The following is a 6,333-nucleotide window of genomic DNA, read 5'->3' on the forward strand; positions in this document are numbered from 1 at the left end:
TTTAAATAAGTGTCGGTAAATTCAGTACTCTTTAAGGTTATAGCGACACTCCTTTAACTTGTCACTATATACCTAGACGAGCCCACACATATAGCAACACTTTTGTAAAAGTGTCGGTAATTTTAGCTAACAGCACTATTTTGATATGTACCTACATTTAAAAGTGTTGTGCTATAGACCGTTTTTGTTTGTATGAGTTGATCTCATTATATGCTTAAATAAGATTTCATTTTAATTTTTCATATCAATTTTAGTTATCATTTTATTTCGCACATCAATATGTAAATGTAAATTATTTTGCATACCAATTCATAGATAATAGAGCATGATTGAATTTTGCATTTTAGTTGAATATTTACTTTGGTCCAATTATTTTTTCTCTAGCTTGTGTAATTTAATATGTACTATAATTAAGATTGATAGTATATTTTTTTATTTGTTAAAAAATATAAAATTAATTAGAAAATTTTTTTGTTATTATCACATAATAATTTTTATTATTCTATATTATTATATTAGCCGTGCATCGCACGGGTGAAAATCTAGTATAGGTATATGATACAATAGCAAATGAGGATAGAAATCAACTTTATGACTCTGCTTTTGTAAATAATGAGTTAACTAGTAATAATGACGAAGAGCTCGATATTAATAGGTTAGAAGAGTCAGATAGTTCTATAGTACCTCGGGCAGCTATAGTAACTGAGGTAGAGGATATAAACTGAAGTGAACAGTGTTGAGGGTGTTAATTATAAAAGATGCATTTGTTTCTTCTTCTCCTTCAACCGAATACACACGCACACATGGTGGGAGAGAGAAACTCTCCTTTCTCTCTCTAGATTCTTTCTCCATCTCTCTAGATCCATCTCTCAAATTCAAAATTTTGGAGGAGATGATGTTGGAGATGAAGTTGAAGCTCTCTAATGGTGGAAGCAAGCTTTCCAATGGTGGATTTAGCTTGATGAGCATGGTGGCCTAAGGTGAGATCTCATGATTAAGCTAGGATTTCAATTAAATCCTTTATGTATGAGATTCTATTAGCCGCTAATATGTCGTTAGCATATTTTCTCCATTTAAATTGGGTTAATTGGAGCATGTGTAGAGGCTAGGTTTGAAATGGTGGATTTCTAGGGTTTGAATTATATGCTCTAGAATTGAATTTAGAGGAACCCTTAGATGCTAGATGGATGACTATTGCATGAATTAAGAGGTTATATGTTGATTTCTTACAATAGTGCATTCTAGGGCTTAAAATGGGATTTTGCAAAATGTAAGGGCTTGATCTAATTTAACCTTATGTAAACCTAATTGCTAGGTATACGAATGTGTTGGTGAAGTCGGTTCGGCGATTCGTCGAGCCTACGCGAAGTTATTGAAGAAACGGACCGTTAAAGCTTCGTTTCCGCCTGAGGGCCGAGGCGACGTCCTAAAATCATAAAAACGGAATCGTGAGCTCGTGACAACTAACCATGGACCTTTAATTTTCGGATCGTGGATTGGAGGCCATTCGGGTGGTCGTACGAGAGTTCGGGCTGAACCGGGTCACGGGTGTCGCGGGAGGCAGATTGTTAGTGACTACAAGCAATCGGAGTGCGAATTGAGGTGGGTTGTGCTCACCGAAGCGACTAGGTCGCCGTTATGTCTAAGAGTAATGGTTACTATTGATGCATACATGTGTAGTGATAGGTTGCAAGAGATAATGTAGATGTATGAATCTTATGCTTGATGTTGATACCTACCAATGAAATATGTATGTTGATACAATGAGGAAATGCTAGATGATGCATGTAGTTAACACTAAGAGAATGCATGTTAATTACATAATGTAAAATGTTAAAGAGGATGCATGTTGCATGTTATAGAAATGCTAAGTGAATGCATATGATATGATATAGAGATGCTAGAATGCATATGTGCATGTGACTGATTGTTAACTCTAGAGTGAGTAGAGAACATGGCAAAGGAAAAATACTAATGTGTAAGGCTCGATTGGACAATCTATGTATATTAGATCGAGTGGCATTTAACCTAGTGTCTTGAACATGGGTTGAACCTGAATGATATGAACCTAGTGTCGTGAACCTAAGAAAGATTGAGTGGCATTTAACCTAGTGTTAATAAACATAGGTTGGTCAAGGGTGGCATTAAACCTAATGTATTGAACTTAGGTTGAGAATTGAACCTAAAGTCAAGTAAACCTAGGTTATGAATATAGCGACATTGAACCTATGGTCAAGTGGACCTAGAAGGAAAATGATATTGGACCTAGTGTTAATGAACCTAGGCTATGAACATATCGACATCGAACCTCAAGTATTAACTTAAGTTGAACGAAGACTTGGACCTAGATAGATCGATAATATAGGGTGAGACCAACCCTTGAGTTATGTAATGTGGATTCCGGAATCTCGGCTGCGAGTGCAGCGGCTGCTAGTGCAGCATATGAGCTCGACAGTTCTTGGCCGTGGGTGCGTGTGGCATATTCCCCTTCCATCGGGAGAACTGCGAGGCTTGAGATTGAGCAAGAATCTTGGTTCGCTAGGGTGCGTGTGGCATATTCCCCTCCCTATCGGGGGTCTTGGGCCGCGGGTGGGTGTGGCATATTCCCCTCCCACCGGAAAGATCCTTTACTACGGGTGTACGCAGCTCTGGGCAACCCGTTGGGCTATGTAGTTTGTGGATTGAAGGCTGAGGTGTATGTGAGAGTTCCTTCACCTCGAGCCGGACAAAGAGCGGATTATCCGCAGTTGATTGACTCAAGACCGAGTCGAGCGGCGTAGTTGGCTAAGATAAAGTAACCTTAGGAAAGAATGACATATGTGTATAATATGGCTAAGGTGCGAGTGCCCTTAGTAATAAGTAGAGAATAAATAGTAAAAAATGGCTAATGTTAAAGAATAGCAAATGCTAAAGGACAGCTAATATGGAAAAGAACGATTAGCGATAAAGAATGGCTAAAAGTAAAGAATGATTAAGAATAATGAGTAGAATTAACTAATTTACTTGCATGAGTTACAGGAATTGCATAATGTTCATATTGCATATTATGAGGCATCATAACATAATGATATATATATCGGTAGATGTTTTTTGGACTAACATGATTGCAGTGCCTCCTTGGACCTATTGGTCGAGCTTTTTTTTTGGGTGGCCGTACCCACTGGAAACCATGGAGTTGGTTATCACCCCACGTTGTTTTGGGGTGTTACAAGTTCACACGTGAGTGGTGCGGCGGCGCGAGGTAAGGGCGTAGCTCCGTAGATAGCGCCCTACCCAGAGACCAGAGATAGCAATACCCCGAGTCGGCATAGCCTAGGGGTAGAGGGAAAAGAAAAAGAATAAGTTGTAATAAATTCTAAAATCTTGATTGTATTTGGAAGTTGATTGTAAAAGGGAATTGTGATGTAAAAATGTATCTAGTGTGAATGCTTGTAATAGCAAGTAGATTTATGTTTTTGATACTTCCTTATACAATCTTTGGTTGAAATGTGTTCCTGGTTGGAAATTCGTACATTGTATTGATTGCGATGCCTTAGACGTACTCCACGGTACAGGGGAAGCCCTGTCCGTTCGGCGGTCTGTTGGCGTGCCCGAACCCGACCAAATAGACGGGGCACGGGGCGTGACAGTCGGTCAACAAGTCAACTCTCCAATCATTACATTCAACGGGATGCATCCATAATATTAATTACTTTCTTCCAACAATTATAACTTGTTTGCATAACCTGCATGGTTAGAGAGAGCAACCTAAAAAACTTCTAATTGTAGTGGCTTGGTAAAAATATCCGCTATCTGCTCCTCAGAGTTGCAATGAATTAATTCAACTCGTCCTTTTTTTACTTCTTCACGAAAAAAATGATATCTTGTGTCTATATGTTTACTTCTCCTATGATGCACTGGATTTTTAGATAACTCAATAGTTGATTTATTATCAATATATATTGGGGTAAGAGAATTTTGAGTATAACCAAATTCTTGTAATACGTTTCTTAACCATATTGCTTCACAAACTCCAGATGCTGCAGCAACATATTCAGCCTCACACGTTGATAAGGCAACAATTTGCTGTTTCTTAGAACTCCATGCGAAAGCTGTAGAACCCATAAAGAAAACGTACCCCGTAGTGCTCTTTCTTTCATCTTGATCTCCGGCCCAATCACTATCTTTATACCCAAGTAATTTTAATTCTTTTGACTTTGCATAATATAGTCCATGACCAATGATACCTTTTATATATCTCAAAATTCGTTTTGCAACTTGCCAGTGCAATTCCATTGGATTTTCCATATATCGGCTGATTAATCCAACTCCATACATAATATCTGGTCTACTCACTGTTAAATAGCGAAGACTTCCTACTAGGCTTTTGAATAGAGTAGAATTAACTTTCTTTCTAGTATCACTTTTGCTGAGTTTGGTTCCACGTGCAATCGGTGTGTTAATTTCTTTACTATTTTCCATTTTGAATTTCTTCAAAATATTTTTAGCATATCTCTTTTGAGTGATAAAGATTCCATTATTATCTTGTTTCACCTCGATACCGAGAAAATATGACATAAGTCCTGAATCTGTCATTTCAAATTCTTTTATCATGATGCTCTTAAAATCATTTATCACCTCTTTGCTACATCCTGTGATTAGTAGGTCATCCACATACACACATATAATCAAAATATCTCCTTTTTCATTTTTATTTTTCTTGATACATGTCGCATACTCATAAGGACATTTACAAAATCCATTATTTTGAAGATAATTATCAAGACGAGTATTCCAAACTCGTGGAGCCTGTTTTAAGCCATACAAAGCTTTGTTCAAATGGTAAATATCTTCCGTACCTTTTATTTTGTAGCCAAGAGGTTGTTCAACATAAACTTCTTCCTCAAGAAAACCATTTAAAAACGCCAATTTTACATCCATTTGATGTATCTGTCAACCATGATAAGCAGCTATTGCAAGAACAAGTCGCACTGTATTAAGTCGGGCTATTGGTGCAAATACTTCTTCATAGTCTACACCTTTTTCTTGTTTATATCCCTTTGCGACTAGTCGTGCCTTATATTGTATTATTTGTCCATCAGCACTGTGCTTGATCTTATATGTCCACCTTACTCCAATAGCTTTATTTCACGCCCCGCGACCGCCAATTTGTTCGGTTCGGGTACGTCGATTAGACTCCGAACGGACAGAGCCTCCCCAGTCCGCCCAAGGCTAACAATAACAAGATCATGTACTTAACAGTTGCCAAGGAAACATAAACCACATACATGATCTAGCAAGTACTAATACAAGTAACGACAAGACAAAAGAGAGAAAGAACTAGCTATTACAATTTCATTCAACATATACGTCAAGTTTACATTTTTCATCTCCAAAATGTATACATGTTCATCCACAACTCTCCAAAATACAAATACATCAAGTCCTCTCATCTATACAAGGTGTACTAATGCATAAGGAAAGCTGTCTAGCTACTAGGGCGCTATGCCCTTACCGCAGTCCTTGCCCGATATGCTCGAACTTGGCTCTGCAACAAAGTGGGGTGAGAACTATATAAATATAGTTCCCAGTGGGTTCAACCGCCGACTCTGCCGATCTTCCCACTAGGTCTAAGCAGGTATAAGTAGATAGATAGATAGATATGAAATGAGCTGCTACATAGTAACAAAACCTACAACATGCTACTATGCCTCAATCAACAGTATGAATGCATGAACATAGTAATGTACTCTATTAACATGATACTATGTCTCAAACTGTAAGATATAAAGGAAATGTCTACATAGTAATGAAACCTACTATCAAGTACTATGTCTGATGTCCAATCTTATCTCGGCTAACCAAAAGGTTACACCTAAACTCACATCTCAAATCTCGCCGGTGAGTAGACTCTGCGCTACACCATGCGAGACCGCCTGCTGGGTAATCATGTTACCCAAACGCGACATCTACTCCGGAGCTCACTACTTGGGGTGGAGCGACCACGCCAAGGTTACACAGACTATGTGAGTACGATCCAATCCTCTCACTCGAGGATAATTAGTGCCTTTTGCACTAGTTCTGTAACATATGGAAACTTGGAGTCGCGATGTCAACTTTGACCTAGAGGGTCAAAGTGAGGATTGAGCTAGTTGGACATCATCCCCGAGGGATTTGTGATGCGTTGGAATGAGTTCCAAAGAGAAATAAGTGTGTCGGCGCAAATTGGGCGCGAAACGAAATGTAAAGAGAGTAAAGAGAATTTTCGAAATTCCGACGCTAACTTTGATTAAAAGAATTAAAGTAAGGCCTAAGGATAAATTGTGGTATCTCCGAATCAATTGTGAAGTTTTG

The 6,333-nt window shown here is 38.4% G+C and overlaps 1 long non-coding RNA gene across 1 annotated transcript; it reads left to right on the forward strand.

Moving 5' to 3' along the window:
* LOC109728186 lies at nucleotides 702-1,824 on the forward strand. Its single transcript, XR_002220934.1, has 2 exons — nucleotides 702-980; nucleotides 1,316-1,824. It is a non-coding gene; the product is annotated as an uncharacterized LOC109728186 (long non-coding RNA).

Source organism: Ananas comosus, linkage group 23 (assembly GCF_001540865.1).
Source record: "Ananas comosus cultivar F153 linkage group 23, ASM154086v1, whole genome shotgun sequence".
Lineage (NCBI taxonomy): Eukaryota > Viridiplantae > Streptophyta > Magnoliopsida > Poales > Bromeliaceae > Ananas > Ananas comosus.